This window comes from Lonchura striata, chromosome 2, assembly GCF_050655825.1.
Source record: "Lonchura striata isolate lonStrDom1 chromosome 2, ASM5065582v1, whole genome shotgun sequence".
Lineage (NCBI taxonomy): Eukaryota > Metazoa > Chordata > Aves > Passeriformes > Estrildidae > Lonchura > Lonchura striata.
The window spans coordinates 89,862,260-89,889,481 of NC_140704.1; the positions used below are offsets into that span (position 1 = coordinate 89,862,260).

Below are 27,222 nucleotides of genomic sequence, written 5' to 3' on the forward strand. Positions count from 1 at the left end.
ATATTAAGTCCTTTAGCAGAAAAATACTTTTGGGGAAATAACAGTCCTATTGGCAGAGTCTATTCAAACTTGCAAATTAAGACACAAACAAATAATTTGTATTTATATCAAACTTCTACCTAAAGAATTACTGAGTTAAATAATTATCTCTCTAAAGAATTATTCGCTTTTTATGGCCCTTAACACATTTTGTAGCAACACAGCTACACAGCTACACATACATATCTATATTGGCTATTGTTTCATGCACTAGCATTGGAAACAAGTTCCCTTATCTCTTTCAACTGATAGATTTTTGAGATTAAGTAAATTTGAACATTTAGATCTCATTTTATTGATCCTGAGTTTGTGGCAGTCATATATATTTCCTGAAAAAAAACAATACTCATGCTTTCACAATGTAACACAGATTATTGTGAGTTTACCAGACACATATGAAAAACTGTACACAAAAAATACAGCTGTAGAAATTGCACAAAGTACTCTGAGAAGATGTTTTGGCATATTTTCTCTTTACTGGCTGTTGCTACTGTCTTTGTTATACAGCAGGATAGAGGGAAAGATTGCAGGAAACTTATGCAATCTTTCAAGTCTGTTCACATATTGTGATCATTACTTTTTCATTACTTTTGAATCTCTACTCACTTATCTAAAATAAAAGTCTAGCTGCAACGAGGTTCAGTAAACACTGTCTTCTTATTTTTGTCATATTTTTTTCATTCAAGTACAAATATGTGGAAATGGGCTAGGTTCTCCCACCAAACTGGTCAGCTCAAGATCTTGCAAATCCAAAATTAAATGCAGTTCACTTCTCTGCAGGAGACTGATTGACCTATAGTGACATTTTTTTTTATCACACATCTACATTGTGAAATGTACTAATCCAAGTTCAAGACTCTTTATCACCTTCACAGCCCTCTATCTGACAGGAAGATATATAGAGGCAAGCACTGGGTAGCTAAGGTAAAATATGAAGATATTGATTTTTCAGGTTGTAGCTGATTAAGTAACCTGTAAAAACCAAAAGTCATCAGGAACAAAAAACGTTCAAGTCAAGTGCCCTCATGTCTTCAATCTGAGTTGTTATTTTTGGATGATAAAGAGGAAAACATTTTTATTTCTTCAAAAGGCCGTGTATTTATTGCCTTTCTTTAAAAGCTGGAGTGCTAGTGGTTGATAATATATCTTTTTCTGGACTGCAGCAAACACGTACTAAAAGATCCACTGAATTTAAAACTAAAGTCGGCTGTTTCTATATAAGGGGAGAAAACTTCCTACCATCTTTTTCTTTTTAAGGAAAATGTTACCCACATGTTTAACACAAAATTCAATTAGTTATTAAAAATTGGTCCTTGAGAAAAATCCTTAGGTCTAATGTTTCTGATAATCGTTAGGTATGGTCACCTCTCCATTATTTTTTCCAAAGCAGAGGTAAAACTGAATGCTCAGTAAATACAAGGACAAAGATATTTTGACACTGTTCTTACACTTTCTTAAAAAACGTTTTCTGTTGGCTTGCAATAGCAGGGAAATGGGGCCCAGGATGATGTTATTGTGACATGTGGCTTTTAAAGGTCAACCTTGAGCAGAGATGATTTAGACATATCCAGAAAGTGACTACCATCAGAATGAAGGAAAAACATTTTTCTCCAGTCTTATGATGAACTTCAAAAATAATTCTTTGATTAACCCTCCAGACTGACATATCACTGCTCAACAATTTTGACATAATAATATAGATGAAATTTTGATGCACCTAGTACCCGGTAATATTTTGATGCCCTCATTGCTTCTTATAGTTATGGCATTCCAAAATAATTTGCAAGGAAAACAAAGGATATTTCTTTTATAAAAACTTAAGCTGTTTTCAAGATTTTGTTGAAGCCTTGTTGCAATTTTCAAGTGTTGGAATGTTAAACACATTATAAAGTTCTCTGAAGTCAACAGATCAGTCATTCAGAGATGTATTTTATATTTTATCATTGTAGGAAGTAATTCAGAGGAAGAAACATGGAGGTTAAAAATACTTTAAAATTTTACCCAGTTTCAAATGAAAGAAAATAAGTAAGTAGTTGTTCTATTGTTCTAGCTCTAAAATCAAAATGAAAAAGAAGTTGGAGTTGGGCTGATCATCAAGAATACTGTATCATGCAGAAGAATATAAGATCAGGAGGAGGTTAAGTTAAGCAAATGATGCGGAAGGGTGTCAGAAGTGCGGATAAGGCACATGGGTTAAATATAAAATCTTGCTGAAAAACAAGAATAACCAGTAAAATAATCCCATGCAATAGAACTCCAGACTCAGTAGGCTCAAACATCCATCCTTATCTAGATATTGTTACTGATCTACTCTAAGAAATTATTGGCACTGTTACTGGGCTGACAGCTGAAATGAACTGACTGTTCCAAGGAAAGAGGTATCAGACTATTGAGCGGCAAATCTGGATGTGATGTTTCTCAGCAAGCAGCACTCTGGTAAGCACAACAGCAGGCTGAACATGTGAAAAAGGTGTTCAGCTCTAGATCTTGTTTAAAATATCAAATCAGTCTTCATTTCAATACACAGCATATTTTGCTCCTCTATTTCTTCTCCATCTAGCTCTTCTCATCAGACATTCTTCTTCTTTTGTTGGGATTTCTGTACCGTCCTCCATCCTGCAAGCCTTGTAATTTTGGAGAAAAAAAATGGTCCTCATAAGTAAAATAAGTCATTGTTTGAAACTCTTTTATCATTTTATCAGAAAATGTGAAGACCCTTAAGGGGGTAGAATACAATTTCTAAGTATGACATTTTTGATAGACCTGTAATACATCACAGAGGGAGAAGACAATGTTTTATACATTCAGACAATCTGTTTGAAATATTTTGGAATTTCTTTTTATATTTTACTTTGCAATTAGCCAGTACCATGCAGGTTTTCTCTTTTTACTGTTGACTGGCTACATTAGGTTTGTGTGTGTGAATTGTTTCTTTTGAGGTGTGCACCCTACTGTGAAGTGTAAAAAAGAACCCTCCAGAAAATTGCATGTATTTAAAAACAAACAAAACATGCATTAAGCAAAGCATAAAAAGTGCTGTGGCAATTCAATAGTGTCTAGGGAACAGGATAATATAGACATTCAGTCCTGAATATGAGAATTAGAGCTGCTCCATAGTTTTTCGATATAGCTGAATGTGCAGAAGTACAACAGACAGCTGGAATTTAATAAAAAGGAAGGATGCAAACTGGGTGATGAGGAATAAGTCAGCTGTTCTTAGGTCGGAACACAAGATATTGAAATCTTGCAGTCAGGAAATTTTCTGACTAGAAATTCTTAAATACAGGATTGCCATTTGAGCCATGTGAGCCCTATGATAGGGCCATATTTCAAGAAAAGCCAAGAATATATACGTGAAGAATCCATGAAGATCTTTTATATATGAAAATGAGAGAGACCTTATTGTGGACACTTAAGCTGGAAAAACACAGCTTAAAAGCAATGTCTGCAAAATGCTCCTTTTCTGTTCCTTTTTTTTCTCATGTGGAGTCAGTTCTGCAATTGAGTGGCATAAATAAAGTATATTTCCCCTAGACTGCTGCATAAAAATCAGTCAATATGAAAATCAGAGAACCATTTCGTATTAATGGAAGGGGACTTTACCTGATGTTGCTCTTGCTTGTATTTTCGTCAGCTTCTCAGAATAAGGACTGAAGATTAGGCTGTTGCCTGAATTCTGTTTACCTCAATATACTTAATAATTTATGTACTAATATTGCCCTAATTTGCGGGGGGGGGGGGGGGGGGTGTTGTGTTTAAAAGACATTAGGATACATAAAAGCAATTTTCATTGAAAATTTTTCAGGTCGTAACAATGGCAAGCCATTCATTTATTTAACTGGTTTTCATATATGTGTGATTTCTTTGAAAAACCTTTTGTCACTTATGGGTTGAGGCAAGAAAGCATTTGGAAAAACAGTATCGGAGAGAAAGAGGTGATCAAAAAGCACAAAACATATCAAATATTCACAAATAATAAAAGAATCTCAACACATTCAGTGGAGATAAGGATTTCTCTACAATGCCCTGTGAAAAGTTTACTTATGCAAGTTATGAAACTTCACCTCAAAAGAAACTTTACCATCAATTACCAAAAACTGTTTTTAATTTCAATGTGCCAAATATGACTGCCTGTTTAGGAACCATATATCTGGAGTAAAACTGGTAGTTTGAGTGGAAGATAGGTGTTCAAACTGGCTTTGTTTTGAAATCATGCCACTCTCCTCTTTCCCACTCTCCTACCCTAAATCTTAACATGTTCTTTCTAGTAAATATTGACATGGCAGTGTTTCCCTATTGCTGGCATGATAAGCTATGTAATACATAAACTAAAATACAATTAAAACATCCCAATAAAAGAAGCATTATTTTAAAAATAAAATTTTAGTCATTTTAATTCTTACAGTAGAATTGACTTTTTACTACAGAGATCTTAAAATATCTCAGAGTTTTAAACCTTTGCAGTTACATTAAATTCTGGTTTTATGGAGGAACATTAATTTGAAGTGCATTTCTCCTTTGGTGTTCCTGATACCAAGAGCTCAAGTGCTTGAAAAGATTTTTAGGCACATATTTCTTAGTTTAAATAAAACTTATTTATTGTGTCTTTTGTAGGTCCCTTAAAATATTGAACAGAAATATCAGCAGAACTTGCTTGATTCTTTTTCCCCTACAGTGTTAATTAGACACCTGAAATATCTCCCACAAGTTTAACGTGAATAAATGGCTATGGATGGACATTATGAGAGTGCAAGGAAAGAGAGATGCACTGATTAAGAAATTAAATATTGATAGTGATATTGCCACAAACCTTATGTTGTGCCTAACTGAACTCGGAGCATTCATCAAGACTATCTCATTGATCTATCAGTTGGATGTTTTGTGTTCAAATGTGCCATAATGCAGGCAGGCCTGTAAATCTTGAACACTTAGCTAGAGTTGAAGGAAAACTGTCATATCCTGTACAAAATGACACCAAAGTTGTCACTGTCTAGGTTAACAATGACAGTGGATATTTAGCTACATGAATTTTTCTGGCTTACCATCTGTCATCATGTTCCATGCTTTCACTGGCACATAAAAGCTGATTAGTCTACATCAGCAAGTTCTGCTTTGAAGAACAAATTAAAATATACCAAAAGTTATGCAGTACTTTAATTGCCTTCCTGGAATGCATCCAAATTAAAATATGTTTGCATGGATAAAAATTATAAAAGAAACCTCCAAAAGATAACAGAACAACCCCGTGCTATTTGGTTAAGGTCAGAGGACCTTGTCCAACTGGGACAAAAACCACCTCAAATCCTGCATTGAGTTTTGGGCCCCCAACTATAAGAAGGACAGAGAAGGGCAATGGAGCTGGTGAAAGGTCTGCAGCACAAGTCCCATGACAAGCAGCTGTGGGAACTAGGGTTGTTTGGCGTGGAGAAAAAGAGGGCCAGGAATGATCTTACCACTTTCCACAACCATCTGAAAGGGGGCTGTAGCTAGGTGGGGATATACTTCTTTCTCAGGCAACTAATGATGAAACAAGAGGAACTGGCATGAAGTTGTGCCACACAGGTATTCACTAAATACACATATTTAAGCCCTAGGTGTAGTTCAGCTACTTACAGGAGCACAAATATTCCTATGGTTTTAATAAGGTTACAGCTAATTTTTTTTAAAGTTTAATATCTTCTACTTGCCAAGTAGACTCAAAGAACATAAACCAGATACTAAAAAAAAACAAAAAGAAAAAAAAAAAAGAAGCAAGACAAATAAGGAATTCGAGATACCGAAATGTTACACTTCTAAAGTAACTAGCTAGAGAGTGTTACATAAATTATTTGTGCATATATTTTTAAATGCAAAGAACATAAGATTTCCATGGAAGCAGGCATAATATGTTACACATCCAGTTCATCCCCCTTTCTGTCACCCCTTTGTTTTCATCTAGCATGTATCACCAGTATTAATCTTTTCTTATTTTCTATTTTATCCCAGCAGCATGAAATGACCACAATAATCACAGTTGGGCCTGCATTTTAGAAAGCAAGTTGCTGAAAATGCTTTTTAATTTTTTTATTATGCAATTTCATAAAATGCAAAATTACTGTATCTCAATCCCCCTTTTTTAAAGTCTGTCAAAAATGAAAAAAAAAAAAACAAGCCACAATAAACCTATAAATTATTTTCACCAGAAATTGACCTAGAAAGAATTTAAGTTCTAGTAGGAAGACAAATTTTACAAAGATTGGAACCTATCTGGAACAAAAAGATTATATATTTATAAAATATATGTCTCTGTGTGTGTGTTTCTTCCCCTTCCCCAAGGCAGTAGGTGTTTGTCCTGCAAACACATCCAGATTGTCAGTGTATACTTATACAAGTGCTGTCACCTCTGTGGTTTGCCTAAGTATGCCTCTATTGGTTCTATGATGTTTTTGAAATCCTGGCATAGAAGAAATACTTCTATTCCTCATAACTATCAAGATAAAATCTTTAAGAGCAGGGCTCTCAGCTGCTTTTAGCAGTCAGTGCAGAAGGCAGTACCACACCTGGTCTATAAGTGGAACACAATGATCAAGCATACGTTCCTGCAAACATTTAGTATTTTATACTGGATGTCTACAAAATACTTAATTTAATGTCAGGATGGCTTTTTCCTAATTTTGCAGCACATTGGGTATAAATTTTGACTATATGCCAGGTCTTCCCTTTGAACAATGTTGTGACAAGGACCTGTGCCAACAGCACTTGGGTAAAATACGTTATCCATGCAACTCAGGTGTCAGGTATTCCTACTTTTTTGAAACAGATTCAATTATGTGGAATTTGCTCAGCTTTAGTATGTATAGCAATTAATTCTTCCTTTTTCCCCTTTCCTTCATAATTTCTATCTGTATGTGGAGTGGTTTAAATAGTCATCTAATATCCAGACATTAGCTTATTTCATTCCATTCAGCCTTCACATTCGAGTCTCAGTGGTATAATATATGGAAGATGCAAATGTTTTAAGGGCTTCCAAAACATCTTAGAAACAGATTTTTGATTAGGCTGCAGTGGTCATGATATGGATGAGTACAAGTGAAGCATGATATAAACAAAATCATAGTGGTAATGTTTATTATGCCAAAACCTTCTACTGTTTGACCCCTCCTAGCTTTTTTTTGGTTTATGACATTCCACTGGTTCATATCCACCCTTTGAAATGTCAACAATGCACTTTAAATTTTAGAAATGCTATTAAATCTACAGTGAAAGTATGGAATATGACTCTCCTATTTGGTCTGCTGCAGTTTGCTGCTAGCTCATTTTAGATTAGTTCTCATTACTAGTTGGGCTGTGAAAGACACTCGTTAAGCACCATATGCTTAAAAGGACATAAGTCTTAAGATTCAATTCTGATGCCTCCTCTTGGCCAGCAGCTCATTATAACAGACCTTGTTTGCATGCATCACCAAGTGCTCTTGCCAGAAAAAGGTACACTAGCATTTTTTGGTTTATCTGCCAAAAATCCAAAATAAGTAATTTCATTTCTATTGGTTAGCTCCAGGTTCTTAGCATTGAGGCAAAAATAATAAAGAAAATGGTAATAAAGAATGATAATATGAAAATTATAATAAAGAAAAAACACTTCAATAGCTTTGCAGGGATCAATGGCAATAGGGCCTTCAAGCTGTAGAAAGAGGAAAGAAGCTCTCATAATGAGTGAAAAGAATCTTGAAATCATATATTTTCTCCTCCTTTAACCCTAACCAGATCCCTTTGATAAATCAATGTTTTCAAAATTAAATTCAACATGACCCTCAACTAGCTGTGGTTCATATACACATATCTGGGGATATTTTTTAACAGTGAATTACACAGTAAGTACAATTGAAATGCCTTTTTTTAAGGATAAGGGCAGTTTTCTTATAGAATTAGACAGCTGGACATTTATTTGGCACATTTCAGTGAAGCTGAAGGAGATAAATGAAGTTGTGGAAGCAGTAACCATGCTCTGTCCAGGCTTCTCAGCAGGACAAAACAGCCTGGGGACATTTATTCTAATGTGGCCATACTGTTTCAAGAACGTGAGCTAGCTTATTAAAGGGTAGTAATGGTACATCTTCATGGCAACAGCAACATCACTGGTGGACTCAGTCTTCATCTGCAGACTAGTCAGTCCAAAGAAGGATAGAACTGATTTTCAGTGAGAATTTCTTACACAGATACAATGTGCGATGTTTTCAAGCTTAGACATCAAAATAATAATTCCCTTCAGCACTAAAAACTTTATTCAACCTGTCATTTTAAATCATTCTTCCACCCCTGTGCTACTACAACTTCTTATCAGAAGATTCTCAAAGCACATTTGAGGTGGGTGGGTGTGTGCTTCATAATACAAGGACCTTTATAAATGCCTTCAGTGTGTTTTGACAACTTACAATTATACGAATGTCAGTTCAGACAAACAATACTTATTTGTTCCCTACAAAAAAGGAAAAAAAAAGCTTACCTAGAAACAGCAGAAAGATGCCCAACTAATATCATCTTCTGTTAATGGGTAGGTCTGAGCTGCAAAAAAAGCTGTGTTCTTCCCTCAACACCACTGCAAGACACAAAGCACAGCACCATCTGACACTTTGGCAAGAAGAAAGAGCCATCTGACTTCAGGATGTGGAAAAGCCTCACTGTACCAATGAGGAAGATGAGCTAGTTCCAGGAATCCTGAAATAGTTCCCTAAGAAAACAAGAGCCATCTGACTTCAGGATGTGGAAAAGCCTCACTGTACCAATGAGGAAGATGAGCTAGTTCCAGGAATCCTGAAATAGTTCCCTAAGAAAACAATCTATTACTGTTAATGCTGGATTGTTTCTACAATTTTTATTGCAATTTCTTTACTACAAATATGGATAGAACCCAACATTTTGACATGTAACAGAAAGACATTTTAAATGCAGAAAATTACTGTGTAAAAGTATTTACATGATTCCTCTTACAATAGCCTAATACACTTAAGGATAGATTTTTAATAACATGAGAAACACAAAGACATGTCAGCCAAGTAAGTCTGGCACTTGGGGGGTAATATAACAATAAGCTTGTCCCATGCTTTCAAAGACAGAGAGGAGTATTTTGAAGTTATACAGAAAAATGACAAAGCAACAATAGTTTTACATTGTAAAAAAAGACCATTTTTAAGATTACTAAAAACAAAGAAAGAACAAAACACAAAGAAACACACAAAAAACCTAATCAAACAAAGGAAAAGAAAACCAGAAAAAGAATAAAAGAAAAAAGAGAAGAAAGTACCTGTATGTATTTTCAAAGAAAACACTAACTTTTCAAGTGCATCAAACTTTTACATTTCTTGTATGTTCTTTGTTTTATTTCAAAGTCATTACCTCCAGCAGTTTGATTAAACAGTACTCTAGTTGGTCAAAATAAATAAATAAACATATTGAAAGTGCTACTTACAGGTATTTCTACAGATGGAGTCAAATGCAAAGTGGAAGTCAGATTCTTCAACGTAAACAGCTGGGGACAGAAAGAATTTTCTGTCAGACTTCAGAAATAACGAAGGAGGTAAACTAAGTGAAAATTGGTGGTGCCAAGCAACAAGACAAGAGGGAACAGGCAGAAACTTATGCCTGGGGAAGCTCCACCTGAATGTGAAGAAGATTATTTTACTTCCTTACTGTGCAGGTGACTGAGCACTGGCATAAGATACTCAGAGAGGTTGTGGAATCTCCCTTACTGGGGATCTTCAAGAACTGTCTGCATATGATTCTGTGAAATGTCCTGTAGGATGACCCTGCCCTAGCAAGGAGATGGATCACTCCCAATCTTACCAATTCTGTCTTCAGTAAAAACAAATTGCAAATGTTGCCCAAGACAAAAGAGACAGTTTTAGAAAAGAGAGAGTACTGCACAGGAAAACTTACATGATGATTCATAATGACATGAAGGATATCAACATAATTAATGCAAAGACAGTCTGTAAATGTCTTTATCCTTAATCCTCCAGCTTATATTAAGCATGAAGAAAAGGAATCACCATTACAGAAAATGGATAACATTTAATCTATATCTATATTGTCCTTGACACTTTTTCTGAGATTCTTGATTATTACCAGTTCACATGGTATTGCTGAGGATGTGCAGAAACTTTATGCTATAGGCTAGTAAGTCTTTTAATCAATTTAATTTAATCTTATTTCATTTATGCAAATCATCCTGCAACAAATATTGACTTCTTTGCAAATATTGAGTATAACTTTTTAAACACATTATGCAAATAAGATTTCAATCTGGCAAACATTACAAACCAACCATTTTGATATTGCCTGTAATAATATGCCTGGATGAATAAAGGCAAGTCTATACATATAACTATTTATTATACCTAGTCTAGTTCACATTTTTACCTTGACCTTATGGTAATGTCTCTGCTAAAATTAAATATATTTTTCCTCTCACTTTAAAGGAAACTGAAGAGAAGCAGCTGTGGAGATATTGTGTGATGGCAAAACTGGAGATTATGGTGAACCTAGGTCACCATTTAACCAAATGAGAGTACTATTTCTGCTACTTGATCAAATGACTGAAATCTCAGATAACCTGAAAAAACAACACTTACATCACAGAGTAAAAATGACTGCTCTCATCTAGCGTTAACTTAAAATTCTTTTACAAAAACATTTTGAATAACTACTCATCTTCCATTCAAACCAGTAGCACTTCTGTCAGGAACATCCTAGAAAAATATACAATATGAAAGTGATTTAATGTAAAAAATCATTCTCAATTTTTTTCAGCAGCTTTCAAGAAACTGCTGTAAACTTCTTTTTAAGAGGGTATTAACATCTCAGAACAAACTTACTTTTAATCAGTAATGATATGAATTGGTTTGAAAGTGGGAACAGAGAGATGAAAAGAAAAACTTATTCCATTGCTCATTTCCCAATATGAGGAATAATGTCTCTAATTTAAATGCAAATTCTTGATAACAGAGCCATGGAGGTCAATATTGCAATGCCAAAATTTTTCAATATTTATCTTTAAACAGGAAACAACATTTTCATTTATCATTAGCATATGAAATAATTATGGAAACATCATTGGTTACACTGTAGGCCATTACTTTATAATAGTAGTTCTCACTGCATATTTTGGTGTGTGTTATTTTTATTTAAATAAGAATTGATGTTGTTTTTTTCATATTTTACATATAAATAAATGTTATGCACTTCATAGTTTACATATAAAAGCCATTGGCCACTAAACATCCTCAGTAACTGAGAATTCTGGTGGGAAGGAGCAATGGACAGGACACTTTCTGTTGTGTTCTGATCTCAAAGATTCAGTATAAGCTCCTGTGTTTCTGCCAACAGTCTCAAAAAATAGCAATGGGCTCATTTGGCAAGTGATGTTAATTGCATTCTTTTTGAGTTCAGGAACTTGGAGAGCATTTCTGTATTTTAAATTAAGCCTCCTCACCAGGGACCAACTTCAGAAATGGATTGAAGGCATTGGAATTATATAAATGGATACCTTATTCTGACTTATTAATATGCATATTGCACTAATCTAAACTCCCTTTATATTCTCTTCAGATTTCCCCAGGCAATTCTATAATTTTTTCCTCTCATTTCCATGAATTTATCAATTTGTTACATCCCACTCTTTAAGTTTGTCTTGTGTATTCGCATGAAAAAGAGCAAGAATGTGTTTAATTTCTAGGCTGAAAAGTAGATGAACAGAAAAATGGACCCAAAGGAACAAAAAAGCAATAGGTAAATGATATAATTACATTATGCATAATCCAATTGAATTTGTACTAGTTTCTAAGTGTATTGCCAACTTACATATGTATTCTTTTAAATGTAAGTAAATGGAATGGATGAAATTATACTAAAACCCTCTAAATTGATAGAAATCTAGAAACTGAATTTTGTAAGTCACATAAATACATTAAAACTGTTGAAATATTTCAAACCCATTACATTTCAGAAAATAACCTTGTAATTGATCACCTCAGGATACCTTAACATAACCTGTTGACTTAACTCTGGCTGATTTCTAAAGAACATGTTGATTATCTACATAATATATTAGTCTTTCAAGAATGTGACATTCGATCTGGTTGCCCTTGAGAAGAAAATTACAGACTGTCTACAGGGAAGGGCTGAACATAACTGCAAAATATTTATAATTTAATGTAAAATGAATCTGGTAGGTTTTGACACCAATATAATAGTTGCTAAATTTATGCATGGGTAGAAGGCAGATGGGTGGATTCAGAGAAATTAAAACTACTGGGAATTATTAAACATATGACCATATGGAGACATGTACATGAAGGCTGAGAAAGCATTTAGAAATTTTTTTGCTATATCCTTGCCCTCTTCTTTTTACTTTTTTTTTTTTTTTTTGGTATCTATGTATGGCCACTGTCAGAGATTAAATACCAAAGAAAAGGAATGAGGTTTCAGTCTGACTCACCAGAGCTTCTCTTACAGGTTTTTCAACTTTGCACCATTCAAGTTCATAGATGTCTTCAAGTTCATATCCATGTTTTCTTCAACAGAATAGAAAAGAGGGAGGAAAGAGACAAAGAAAATCCTGAAAATTCAAAAAGGCCTTATTAAAAGAAATGCTAAATTCCATGGATGCCAGCTAGTATTACAACAAATTTTTTAACTGAGCTGACCTTAATGAAAGTGAAAACCAACCAGAAATGTCAAGTTATAGATTGGTTTGGGTTGGAAGGGACCTTAAAGATCATCTCTTTCCATATCCCTAGCCATAGGCAGGGATGACTTCTACTAAAGTACATTGCTTAAAGCCCCATCCTACCTGGCCTTGAATACTTCCAGGTATGGGACATCCACAATTTCTCTGGGCAACCTGTTACAGTGCTTCACCCTGAGAACAAAGAGTTTCTTCCTAATATCCAGTCTTAACCCACTCTCAGTTTAAAGCCATTCCCCCTTTCCCTATCACTACATTTCCTTGCTAATTTTCCCTCTCCATCTTTCTTCTCAGCTCCCTTAAAGTACTGGAAGGCTGCTCTAAATTCTTTCCTGAGCCTTGTCTTCCCCAGGCTGAGCATTCCCAACTTTCTCAGCCTTTCTCATAGGAGAGATGCTTCAGCCCCCTGATCACCTTTGTGACCCTGCTCTACACTTTCTTCAAAAGGTCCATGTCTTTGCTGGGCTGGGGACCCTAGAGCTGGATGCAGTACTCCATGTCAAAAACTAAACACCAAATTACAGCTTTTTAACCCTTTCAAACACAGAGCATTAAATTATTGAGTACAACCATAGCTCTAAACTCTGAAGAGGGTTCACATGTGGTACACGTATTTGGACAAAGACATATCATATACATGTGTGTTAGCATGTATCCTAAAAAATATGAGCAAGTGTGTGCATGAATAATGTGTTGAGGCCAATTGCTGGAATAAAAGCAGTAAATAGTTTTGAGATCTGGCTTTGAAATTTCATGCCTATGAAAAACAAACTATATATTGTCTTATCATTAAGAAGAAAATGCTTTGACAAAGTTTTCAATTAATTCCATTTGGTCAGAATAGTGAACTTATAATTAACTTCTAATCAACTATTAGGAAAGGAGTAACTATCCTGACAAAACAGAGTGTCCTGATTTTTTTTTCCTATTTTTAAAGATACTTCTGAAAGTATTGCCCCAAATGTCTAATTACCAAGACAAGAGACACATGGTCTATTTGGCTGTGAATTACTTATTTGAAACAGCTTAGTTACTGTATGTGTTTCTAATGAAACTCAACATTCTGTTTCTGTCTGAAAACATCTGTTTTCTGGATGAGAAAAAACCTGAAAACCTTGTATATATCTCTTAAAGAAAGGATTCTGTCCTGCTAAGGTACCATTCAATACATTGTAACTAAAATAGGCTGTTGAACTTGTACATTAATGGATTTATAGACCTTATCAGGATCGTAAAGATGAAGAGAAATCCCTCAATTGCTTTATGTATATTTCTCATTGCCCTTCATGAGCAAAGTTAATGTGAGATAGGTTAAATACTCTTGACCATATTTGTGGTCTTGATATTTTTATAGATTTTATAAATCTATAGATTTTATAGATCAAAACCACCACCTACAGATTGTATAGGTATTGATATCTCCCAAAAATTGCAAAACCATTTAGAAATCACAAAGAACTTTCTAAATAAGTTAACTTCAATCTTAAAATTAATCAATAATGAAGAATGAGACCTAAAAGAAAAGTTGTTGGAAAGGGAACTAGCAATAATACACATCCGTCTTCAAAATAAATAATGGAATGAGTTTAGAATCACAGAGCCACAGATTGTTTCATAAGGAATAAGCAGAAAAGAAAGTATGTTTTCTATGACAAAAAATAGAAAAGGTTGCTGTTATTTTGATGAATAAAACATTAGTTTTATGCAGTGCTTTGCAACAACAAGCAGAGTTACGGTTTTATTCTCTGAAGTAAATTTCCATTAAACTCTTGTTTTGAACATGTAAAAGCCAAAAGTTCAGCAGGAAGTTGAATCAGTTACTCCCTCCTACCTTTCTCTATAGTCATCCAGGAGAGGAATAGCAGGTCCAGTGTCACCCTGCATCATACATCAAACTTAGTTATTCCCATGGCCATTGCCAAAGTAGTCCTCCATGAACAAGCCAGAGTGACAGACATGCAGAAAAAGTGTCAAAGCTCACCTGTGGGCTGCTGTGCCCACAGAGGAGCCTCTCTCTCTCCAGTGCCCATAGCCAACAGACACAGGGCAACCAGGCTTCTAGCTTGGACCTCTTCTTGAAGCTCCTGAAGAAAAGGGTAAGGAATACACACGAGGACAACAGTGCCTCAGGATAGGAAAGGCTGCCTATAACCCCAAAGAACCATGTTTTTATTTCTCCCCACAAAAACTACCAGCTTTTGTTTTGCAGAAAGTTCAGACTGAGAAGCTAAAACTTCAGTGAAACACAGCAGTGATTAATCATGCTACATGCGTTCTCAGGACACAAATGGAGCAATCTTAGATTACTCTATTGACACCTGATGGGGCATTTTATATGTCGAAGCAAAAAATAATTCATCCAAGTCAAAATTTGTCTAGGAAGAGCACAGGATACTTTTTTCTCCTCCCAAATACCTTTATCTGTGCACTTAACTTTATGACATAACCTGTGTGCACTCCCATTACTTGACAAATGGTGAGGGTTTTAGAGGTCCGAAGAGGACTGCTGTTGACTTTCAATGTAAATCGGGCACTTTTTATTATCTCCCACCAGATCTATAAATGTCCTTACTTGTTCTGTACTTTAAAGAATATAGGGTTTCCCAGGCATTGGGTCATTAACTTAAGTGTTCTCTTTTTTTGCCCTAGATAAGGGGTCATGGTTAGTTAATGTGGATATTTTTAAGAAACATCATTAAACATTCATCATGACTTATTAAAAGGAGCCAGAAGCAAAATAATATTTCAGATGCAAAACATGTCCAACATTTAACATGTGCAAGAATGGCTAAATTAAGCTTTTTAAAGCTTTTGAAAAATGACTAAATTTAATTTTTAATAGTCCCTGATTCTGATTTTTATTATTACTCTACATTTGAAGACTCTTTCTTCCACAGCTTGGTAGGCACAAATTATTTGCAGAATCAGGCTTTCCCCTCCAAAGTAAGCAGAAGGCAACAAAGTTCTGCTGTGATTTGGCCTTTTGCAAGTAAAATATTGAACTTTGAATTGATTTCATGGCAAAAGGAATTTACAGCTGAAAGACCTGTTAGAATACTGTAGAGCTGATAGATACGTCATGAGCATTAAAATTTCTACTTCCAACAAATTAAAAACTGTAGTTGATTTGCATATGTCTTTTCTGCATAGTCTTTCCCAATCCCGCCTTTTTATTTTCTTTCTTCCTGTGGACCACCAGTCAAATGCTCAACCAATTAGCAAGTATTGAGAACAGGATGATTTTCTGCTCTTAAAATTCGGCTGTTCTCCACAGCAAGGCAGAGGACAGGTGCCTTTACATTATTAGATTACTGCATATGGTGCTCTGTCGCTTTCCATGTTTCCATTCATGCTGCAGCTCTAGAAAGGAAATAATTTGGAATGAGCAGTCTAACAGAATTCAAGAGTTTAGCAAGTGCTCCCTTCTAGTCAAAATTTATTATTGCAATTGCTCAATTAATAATGTCTCTACAATATGTAAAGTTAAAGGTTCTGCATACAAAACTAAACCTTGACTCTACACTGAAATATTGCTGAATTTAGTTTTAAAGATACTGTTCAGGTGTATGTCTGAATCTTATATATTCTAATAAAAACAGAGTCTATATTTGCTTAAGAAAAAGAGTAGTATGAATTACACAGCCATTTTACACAACATGCACAAGTATATCAGAATAGGGAATCCACAGTTATGAGCAACAACAGTTCAATGTGTTCTCAGAGGTCATATAAGATTATAATACTGACTGGAGTCATAACAGTCTGGTTTGTTCTGCAATGAAGAAGCACCCTAGGAGGTGGTATTATTTGCCAGAAATTCTGTTGCATTATTCCCAAATGACATATGAATTGCTAAATAGATTTGTTTATTAAATATTTTAAAAAGCTGTTGCCAATGTACAGCTATAAATTGAGAACTGAATTGTAAATATTTAGTATGCATGAGACTAGTGGAAAAGAGACATGGTATAAATAAAGAGTATTTGACTACTGGAATTATGGCACTGGGGCCAGACTGGGCATTAGTACAACATTTGACCTGGAGCTCTGCTCCTTTTTTGCCTACAATAAATTCAGTTGCTTTAAGAGATTTTTCTTTCTTGTTTTTTCTCCTTTTTTTTTTCCTCATAATTAATCTTATCCAAATCTCCCTAGATATCAGGTTTTATTTTAGAGCTAGTCAAACTGTATTACAGTGTAAATATAGTGCTTATCTTTTCTTTGCATATGATTAAATAATAAATTCTGATTTCTGTGGATATTTTTGATAAGTAAACATGTTCCAAGTAGTTTATTAATTTAAATGCCATCTTATGATTGTCCATGAAATGTCAGCTTTGACAGTTCACTATTGACTGCTTTTGGTCATATGAATTTGTTTTTCTCCTATCTTGGAATTTTTAAATATTTGAAAGTAGGATGACGTGGACTGACAAATTAAACCACAAACATGGACTGACAAATCAAACCACAAACACTCAAACACATCTTCTACTGAGCTTCGTATTACATTAACATTTGCTCCAGACTTTACATTTTTTGTTGTTTTGCATTGTTTTGGAATCCTTGAAATTTTGATAATTCTTAGACAGTGTATAAAAAATACACACAACATTTACATTATTCTTTGTGAAAATGTTTGTGAAGCTCTTATCTTAATTTGATTAGTCCTTTCCTACACAAAATGTCCTCTTTTGGTATCTGAATATTTCTATGAATATTTCTATCAATATTATGTAGGCAAAGGATCTTCATATTTCTCTGCCACAAACTGCTATGTTGTAAGGGAGGGAAGATTTGCCTTAGGATGGGATATGACCTTAGGTTAAATAAGGCACTGGTCCAAATAACATAATTTCAGCCACTTTGATGAAGCACTCTCATCCAGACAATCCTGGTCAATGCTCCATTCTCTGCTGGCAGGAGGCAAAACCAAATTTTGCTGACCCAAGGAGATGGACAATTTTGGGTTTTTTTTTCCACTCATTATCAATCAAAGTCACTATTTCTCACACCAGCCTATTCCCACCCCATCCCAAATATGTGATCTGCTCCCCTAAGGGCAGGGGCCTTTCTGTCATAGTCTTATTAGGCGAGATGTTTGTCCACCTGTCTGAGCCACCCTGTGCAGGTGTTTCATCTTCCTCTCTCCATCTGCATTATAACACATCAATAGTCATTGAAGACCACCACGACTGCTAGCTTCAAGTATAGATCTCCTCCCCACAGAAATTAAAGCATAAGTAAAACATAAGATGAATTATTGTGATTTATGCCAATTAGAATTTGGAAAAAGGTCAGAAAAGGATACTATTCCAATGGCAGCTGCAGACAGACTATTCAAATAAAATCTACCACCTCCAAAAAAACCCCACAAAACTGCAAAAGAACTAAATCAAACCCAACAATAGCAACCAAAAAAAAAAAAACCCACAAAACTGCAAAAGAACTAAACCAAATTGAACAGCAACAACAAAACACCCATCAGCAAAAAAAATCCATATATACTGTTGGGACGTTTAACATAAGATTGTACTCAAGTGGGGAATTTTACCTCCTGGTCAGTCTGTCCAGGTGGTGATGGGAGTCCCTTTTTAGAGTCCATAGAAGACTTCTCTTAGTACTACTAAATTTTTATAAGCAAGCTGAGCTGTGGTCCTATGTGACCACTCCAGGGAATGCATGATCAATTTCTCTTAATTAACTTAAACTATAAACAAAATATTTTAATTTTCTCTGTGCCAAAGATTGTTCTATGTGAGCATGTCTGCAAGTACAAAAACAGTTTCTGCAAAGTATTGACAAGCAGCTTTCGTGTGTACTACCTGCATAATTCTACAGTATGAGCTGCCTGGGGAAGTTGCTGTAACAGCTAGGTCCTCCACTCAGGATGTTAATCAGCATGTTTAAGCATATAAATCATGCCTGTCAATTGGCTTGTGGACAGCAGGAACTAACTAGGGGAATCTACAGGACTGTTTCAAATTCCCACTTCAAGTGCCCCCTCTAAGCATAGTTCCTTGGGAAGCTAGTCAGAAATTCAGTGAGTGACCCTGTCTCAAGTCAGCCCATTGCTTCCTTTGTGTGCAGAACAGCTGGCAAACACCTGACCCACCCAATGAAGTGATGAGAATGCACACTGCACAGGCACCTGTGCACAGTCCTGATAGCCAACTGCAGCTCTATCTTCAACCTCTACTATGTTATCAGTAAAACAAACTCCATAGGCTTTTCCACACTATTTGTTTGGGGATTTGGGACACAGGTTCAATTTCACTCCCTAAGTGACTGTTGTGCTTTATTTAGAAAATTTAGATATTTGAGAATAAACGTCTACACTTAGATGGGATGAACCAGTTTCTATGTAACTTTTATTTCAGCATATTTAAGCTATAAACAGAAGAATACTAGAATTGAAGCAATTTTTTTTGCTCTGGAAGTTTCCAAAAATTTTTCTGCCCTTTTTCTCCATTTCTAAACATTTTCTCATTTGCTGTTGTTGAGAGGATAAGGGTAGAAGAATTTTGTATAAAACACAAGTGTGAAGTCAACTGTTGGCTACAATTTGCAAAAGAGTGAAGGAAGTGAATAATTCAAGATGTTCCATGCTTATATGACTTTGAACAGCTCTAGACACTGAGTATTTCCTGCTGAAGTGCTCTGGCTTGTTGGAAATTCAGGTTAGAAGTGCCAGTTCAGATAATGTAAATAAAAAAATGAAAATGGAAAAAAGTATTAGGTACTTCTCTGAAGTTCTTACATATTAGGGTTTTTTTTGCCATCCTTATTTCAGCATGCTCTCATTTAGATGATTTCTCTTTTTCTTAATCTCTATAAGAACTTTCTGACATGCTAAGGCATTTCTCAGTTTATTTCTATCTACATCAATCATTTTTTTGTTGTTTTGCATTTTCACACATAGCTCCAGATAAATACTCAAGATCAAAATCAAAGTACCTTTTATACCAACTCCTGGTAATTGATACAGAGATTATTTCAATTAATTATAAATAATATCAAATTGGAAATGGAATTTTGAAGGTTTCCAACAGAAATTTTCTCATTTCATATGAAAATATGTTTTAACATTTGGGACACTTCTAGTTAGTTTAGCTAATCCAAATATAACTGTTAGGGGTTTTTTTCTTTTCAAGATAAAGAGAAATTTCTTACAATGAGATTTATTTATTGCACACTTGGATAACCATATAATAGGTCATCCTGTAGACTTGTAAAAATATGTCTCCATAATATGACAAGCATATCTTTAAATTGATATTTTAATTTCTTTGTAGTGATAGAATGAACTATAAATAGTAATGTGTTTTGTACCAGGCTAAATAATGAGTCACAAAATGCTATCTCCCCCTGAGCATGTTTTAGAAAAACAAGTAGGGGATGAAACATGAGCTGGAATTTAGTGCTCTTCAAAATAAATCCTCCAGTTTTTGAAGGGACACATCAATGATAGCATATTTCTGAGGCAGAAGATGGGAAGTAACAAATTCAACATTTGACTTTATTGGTAACTTTTCTTAAAGAGTAATGTGAAGTGGTTGTACCACTTCCATCCTCTGAAGTTAGCATTTTCAGTTTAGATGTGAAATATTTCAATATTTACTGAACCTAGGAGTGTCTTCAAACAAACAACATTGTGAAGTATGTAATAGATTGGAATTAGAGACTTTCACTCAAGAGATAGAAGTCATATGTTTGAAAGCCTGGTGGAGAGCTACACAGAAGAAAAATGGGCACAACACATGAGTTGTGCAAGAGAAGGGCAATTGCCTCCTTCATGGACTTTCCAATGTAAAAGTGAGCCAACTTAGACACTCACTAAGTATTTTAAGTAAAATGTATTGTTGTTGTCCAGGCTCTTCAGTGCTTGTGCCCTACAGCACAGTCTTGCACTGTGTACCTGGAGCCCCTGCCATGGCTACAGGAAAATGTTAACACATCTGGATGTGATCCAGCATGCCTACTGAAATGCAAGACATATGCTTTACAAATCCAGCCTCTCTACAGAGTTCAGGTACTTTATGCAGGTTCACCTTGCTGAAAGGTAAACCCCTCCCTATGGGATTCAATGTCCAGATCCTTTCTTTGGCAAATATGTCCAGCCCACACCTTTGTTCTGGTAAAGGACACAGGTATATTTGTATACAGGATGAGCAGAGGTTAAGAAATACATATTATCAAACATTTTGTGTTGTGTCTGTTAGATCAAGATTCTACTCACTAAGTGGAATAGATAGAAGAAAGAGACAAAGTATTCCTAACTAGTGTTTAAATAAATTATCTAGGAGTGATAAGAGTTAGAGATGCAAATGACAAGCTATTTTCAAATAATTGCTTCTGTGTTTTCGAGGGTGTTGTTAATGAAGGACAAAATAACAGATCTTGGGGGAGAAAAAAAATATCTTTTCTGGAGTGCTGGAATGCTCCAGGCCGATATTTGTACCTGTGTATTAACGTAAAAATTGCACTTACCTCTGTCTTCATGAAACACTGTAACTCTTAACATGCCCACCCTCCACACTCTGGTTAATTTCTTAATTTAATAATTTATTCATTAAAGAATTATTTTAACTTATTCCTGAAAATATTGGGAGTAATAGTTACAAGATTTTTAAATGCATTTGTACAGAATTAGCTAGGCCTTGGATATTTTTAAGATAGTGTCAATGTAGTCCCACTTTACATTTCTGTCCTTCAAACAGTACCCAAATGTCATTGTATAACCACACAAAACATCAAAATTATTACGGCACTTATTTCAATAAACAGCTACATAAAAATCACCACTTGGCTGCATTTTGGGTCTGGAACAACCATCAAATGTAACAGCTGCATGGTGTGCAGAATAAAGCACATATAGTATACAGTGATACAAATCACTTTCAGCTAACTTTTTATGATATGCCTCCAAACAGTGTTTGTGTCTGAATTTGTAATTTGTGTACTGAACAGATGGAACAAACCAAAATACTGAAGTGCCCATAAATTGATTCAATCCATCTTGTGATTGCACACTGTAATATAATTTGCTCACCAGAACTTTGTCTTGGTGGATAATGTCCCTCATTTACCTCTCCCAGAGGAGAGAGGTAAATGGAGGAATTTTTTATAGCCCTAGTCTTTATTAAGGGGCAAATTCAAGAAAGCAGCTTCTTCATTGATCATCTTTAAATGACAAAGTGTTTGATAATAATAATGCCAAGCACTCAGAAAAAACCCTAATTTAAACATTTCCCAGAAAGCCTCAAAAGGTTTTGACAGCTTTGAACATTCTCACAATAATGAATATATCCATGGCTTTTCTTCAGTTTCTCAGCAACAACTACAGACACCTTCAATGCCTCTATATGAAGAAATACCTCTTTTGTCAGTACAGAGAGGTTGAGGTACACTGTGACCAAGATTTAAAAACATATTGTCACTTAAATCAGTGACAAGAACTTGACATCCCCATCACTCTGTGTCCAGGTGAAAGCACAGATGTGATTAAGAAGGTCTGGGCTCTGTTCTTGGCTACAGCACTGAAAGACACATTTGCTGTTGGCACTCCACATTTCAGCCTTCCCATCTGTAAAATTTGGATAATAAATTATACTTTTCCCAATAGCCATGAGGCCCAGTTCACTTCTACCTGAGTGGATGCCACGATCTTCTGGAATATCCAGTAAAAACTACCAAGAGTTAGTATTATTAGTTGTTCACAGCAACTAGATTATCAACAACAAAAATGGCTAATTTCCTCATTCTGTATTGCTTAACACCTTTTAGTGAGCCAAGAATAGTTACAAATCCATTCTGCAAGCTGCTTTTTATCGTTGCATCTTGTGTCCAAACATTTGTGCAAGTCAGCTGGCTACAGATGCTATGTTACTTAGAAAGATGACTGTCCTGCATAAGGGTAATGCAATGTTTTCCTACTCAAGACACCATTAAATTAATATTTTCTCTTTTGTGACTCCTTAATTTGCAATAGAAGAGAGGTTATGGTCTTCCTTGAGAGTAGCCTTACAGGTATTGATCATTGGCTTTGAGTCAGGCATCAGGGTGCTCACATATAGAACTCAGTCCTGTATTCTTTAGTATACATGAATTTGGACTAAAAACATAAAAGAGCATATACATTTAATGTAATGAAATATGGACAATTAGGTGTAGCATTTCAATATTTTCCCTGAATTAGAGAATGTGGAGACCCTGGAAAAATATATGTAGTAAGAGAAAAAGCTATATCTGCCATTCAAGCTTTTATCCTGGAAATGTCTTGGACTTGAGATTTTGTTTTCTCTTTTTCTTAATAAAAATTACTGCAGGTCAGCTTCTAATCCCACTCAAAGAATGGAAAATACTGGATGTGCTATAAGAATTTTAAGATTTTGCCCACTAGCTTTGTTTTGCTTCATATTCTAGGTTCTCAAGAGGGTTGAAAACATAGCAGACAGATTAGTTTAGCGAAATAGCTGAAAAGGGAGCACAATTTCTTCATGCTGCTGTGCAACCCCAGCAAACAACTAAGCACTACACAGCCTTTCATTGAGTTCCCCCCCCAACGAAGATGGACAAGGCTAAGAATTAGAAGTGTAAAAGTAAGAAAACATGGGGTTGAACTACAAACAGATTAATAATTGAAATATAAACCATAATAAGGTACAAAATAAAATTAAAACAAAAGGCAGGGGGGAGGCAAAAGAGGAAAGGAGAGAGAAGGAAGGAAGACAATGGAGAGATAAAGCATGAACCAGCCCTTTTTCTCAGGTTTGAAGCAGATACATAAATAAATGGAAGATTCACAGAAGAATGCAAGACCATTTAGCACATTGTAAAGAAAAATAGTTTTTTGAAGAAAAATATCATAACAGATGGCAAACTGTAAGTGCTGTAGTTTGTTCAAAAGTAATAAAAAAGTAAGTAGGATGAAATAGACAATATAAAACAAGAAAAGAAACAACTTATATTCGCTGAAAAGGATAATTAGGATGCTTAAGGATCAGAAAAATGAAAAATTAGTAGAAAGATCAATTTTACTGAAAATAAATACAATAAAATGGAATCCTTCACAACAATTATAAAGGAACTAGCCTCTCATCAAGGAAACTGGAATATAATGTAAGTACATTTTATACATCCATATTATTCTTTTTTTTTCCATATGAAATACAGGATACATAGGAAGATATGTCTAAAATACATTACAGCAATTTAAATGGCGAAGATTTTTTTCCAAGGCACACAAAGCAATGCAAATTGAAGGTCTATTTAAAACTGTTGGCCATTATTACTTCAATAAATAATAAATCAACAATTTGCCAACAACTTCAGCATGCACAAAGCTAATGCACAATTCATGGACCAGCTGATGCATGACTCTCTGTGCTTGAATTTTGAGAGATATATTTGCATGCCAAAGAAAATTCTCTGCAGCTGAAAAGAATGAAATGCAGAAGTTATGTAAAACTTAAGGACTCAGGAAAGTGTTGAACCAGAGAAAGATTAGAACACTTAGAAAAAAAAGTTCATATCTCACTTTTCAGCCTTTTACCGAAAGAGCTGAGAAACACTGTCCTTGTGAGTAGGTGGCTCCACATTTTTGCATTCAAAATTTGTGACAATTTTCCCCTCTGGATCATGAAAATGGTCACTGACAGCATCAGCTCAATGCCTTTGCTGCATTAATTTGGTAGGGCTGTGGCTGTGACATTTGTGTCCCTCTACAGGGACCAAGGCCAGGTGGATCACAAAGCCCCAGCCCTGCTCTAGTCCCATTTCTGCTGCACTTTTGAAGAGAGGGCACTGTATAAAGATAGAGGCAGGAATCTTCATCACCTCTGTAATCACTCAAGAGATTGATTTAGAGAGAGCACAGCTGGCAGAATACAGGTAGTATTCTTTCCCACTGATAGTCTGCTAAAACTTTATTTTAAGGAGCAATTTATATTTTTTTTTAGTTAAATTACAATATGAACTTCATGAGACAATGAAAAAAAAAATCTTTCACTTTGACCTATTTAGTTGCCACTTTATATGTTGGCAGTTTTTTGGTTTTTGTTTTTTTTTTTTCCTAGTATTATGACTGAGGGAGTAATTGTTAAAGAACTAATATATAAAAGAGGAAAGGGAGATGCAAAATAAATTAGGGATATTTATGGTATTTTTAGATGGCACAATGAAGGAATCTACACTTATAAAGGACATAAAAGAGATATATTGAGAGCTCCCTCTTAAGAAATATTTTTATTGCTAGCAATTTTTGCATAGATGGGACTGGATTGGCAAAAGCAGGTTTTAATCTGAATCTCTTTACACATTTTTAACAGTGTGTCATAATACAATCAATAATAAAAGGAAAAGTTTTTCTTCTTGCTTGAAACTCATGGGCCTTTACTTCCCCCAAGCCTATATTTAAAAACCTAGCATATTAGTTATGAATAGAATCATAGAATCATTTAGTTAGGGAAAGACCCTTAAGCACATTGAGTCTAATTGTTACCCAGTCCTTCTAAGTCTACCTCTAAACCATGCCACTTAAATACCTCTGGGGATGGTTTCTTCACCACTTCCCTGCACAGTCTCCACTGATGCCTGACAACATTTTTCACTAAAAATTTTTCCTACTCTCCAATCTAACCCCCCCTTGTGCAATGTGTGGTCTTTTCTACTGGTCCTGCCACTTGTTACCTGGGAGAAGAGTCCAAACCCCACCTGGCTACAGCCTCCTTTCAGGCAGCTGTAGAGATTGATAATGTCCTCTCCGAGCCTCCTTTTCTAGAGTCGAAACAACACCAGCTCCTTCAGCCCGCCCTCATAAGACTTCTGTTCCACCCCTTCACCAACTCCATTGTCCTTTTCAGGACATGCTCCAGAACCTCAAACCTTTCTTACAGTGAAGGGCTCAAAACTGAACACAGGTTTTGAGTTGCAGCCTCACCGATCACAAGGGTGAAATAACTATCACTGTCCTGATGGCCGCACTATTTTTGATACAAACTGGTATGGTGTTGGCCATCTTGGCCATCTGGGTACACCCTGGATTATGTTCAGAAAGTTTTCAACTCTTGTTCAGGGTAGCAGTCCAAATTGGAATGGCCGCAGTCCTCCAGATGTGGTTCTGTCGAAGCAGTGATCCTGTAGAAGGGTGTTGTCTTCCTTTGAAGATCCAGTGGAAAAACCCAGCTGTTCCTCTTTGAAAAGACTGATTCTGGTGTCCCAAAAACTCAGATTATATACAGTTAGGTATGCTTGGCTCCTCCCTCTGGGCAGAGCATTTCACAATGGGATGCTGTAACTTTTATCAGTCATGCAGTGACATTCAATAGGCCATTAGCATCAGATGTCTCCCCGTGGGGGAGGATTGGTTTGTGGAAGAGATAAAGAAAACTGCCCAATTAATAAAAAATAACTTCCACACCTCCAACAGAAGGCAAATAGAATGCATCTTGCCTTGCAATCTAGGACATGCCCAAAGGTCCCTTTCCAGTGGGCTGATTTCTAACCACTACAGGCTGTATCACTGCAGGGGGTTGTTGTGACTGAGGGGCAGGATTTGCCCTTTGGCCTTGAATCTCATTCAATTGGCCTCAGCCATTGATCCACCCTGTCCAGATCCCTCTGTAGGGCCTTCCTACCCTCCAGGTATTGGGTAGGAGTGTCTCCAGTAGATCAACAGTCACAACCAATTTGGTGTTATCTGCAAATTTACTATAGGTGCACTTGATCCACTCATCCAGATGTTTGCCAAAGACATAAATAGGGCTGGCCCAAATACTTAGCCCTGGAGAACATCACTACTGATGAGCTGTCAGGTGAATGTATCACCATTCATCACCGCTCTCTGGGCCATCCAGACAGTTTTTAATCCAGCAAACAGTGCACCTGTCCAATCCCTGAGCAGCCAGTTTCTCCAGGAGAATGCTGTGGGAAAGAGTGTCAAAGGCATTACTGAAGTCCAAGTAGGCATTCCCTCATCCACTAAACAGATTATCTTGTTACAGAAGAAGATCATGTTGGTCAAGCGGGACCTCTCTTTCAGGCCCATGCTGGCTGTGTCTGATCCTCTTGTTCTGTATGGGGTGCATGATGGCACTCAGGCTGATCTGCTCTTTGACTTTCCCTGGCACTGAAGTCAGACTGACAGGCCGGGCTGACAGACTGACTGCTCCAACAGATCCACTGACTGGATCCTCCTTCTGACTCTTCATGTAGATGGGTGCACATTGGCTAGCCTTCCATCATCTAGGACCTTCCTGGCTAGCCAGGACTGCTGGTAAATGATCAGTGAGCACTTCCATCAGTTGCCTCAGTATGCATGGGTGGATCCCATCTGTTCCCATAGGCTTGTGTGTGGTCCCAAACCACTTTCACTTGGATTATGGCAGCTTCATTTGCTCCCTTCCTTGCCTTCCATCTCAGGATACTGAATAGTCTGAGAATTAATCTTATTATTACAGACT

The 27,222-nt window shown here is 35.9% G+C and overlaps 1 long non-coding RNA gene across 1 annotated transcript; it reads right to left on the bottom strand.

Annotated features, from left to right (window-relative positions):
* Positions 1-495: 495 nt before the first annotated feature.
* Positions 496-9,494, bottom strand: LOC110479522 (uncharacterized). The gene is made up of 3 exons (XR_002466935.4): positions 8,522-9,494; positions 5,493-5,556; positions 496-2,663 (listed from the first exon to the last, which is right to left on the bottom strand). It is a non-coding gene; the product is annotated as an uncharacterized LOC110479522 (long non-coding RNA).
* Positions 9,495-27,222: the final 17,728 nt, after the last annotated feature.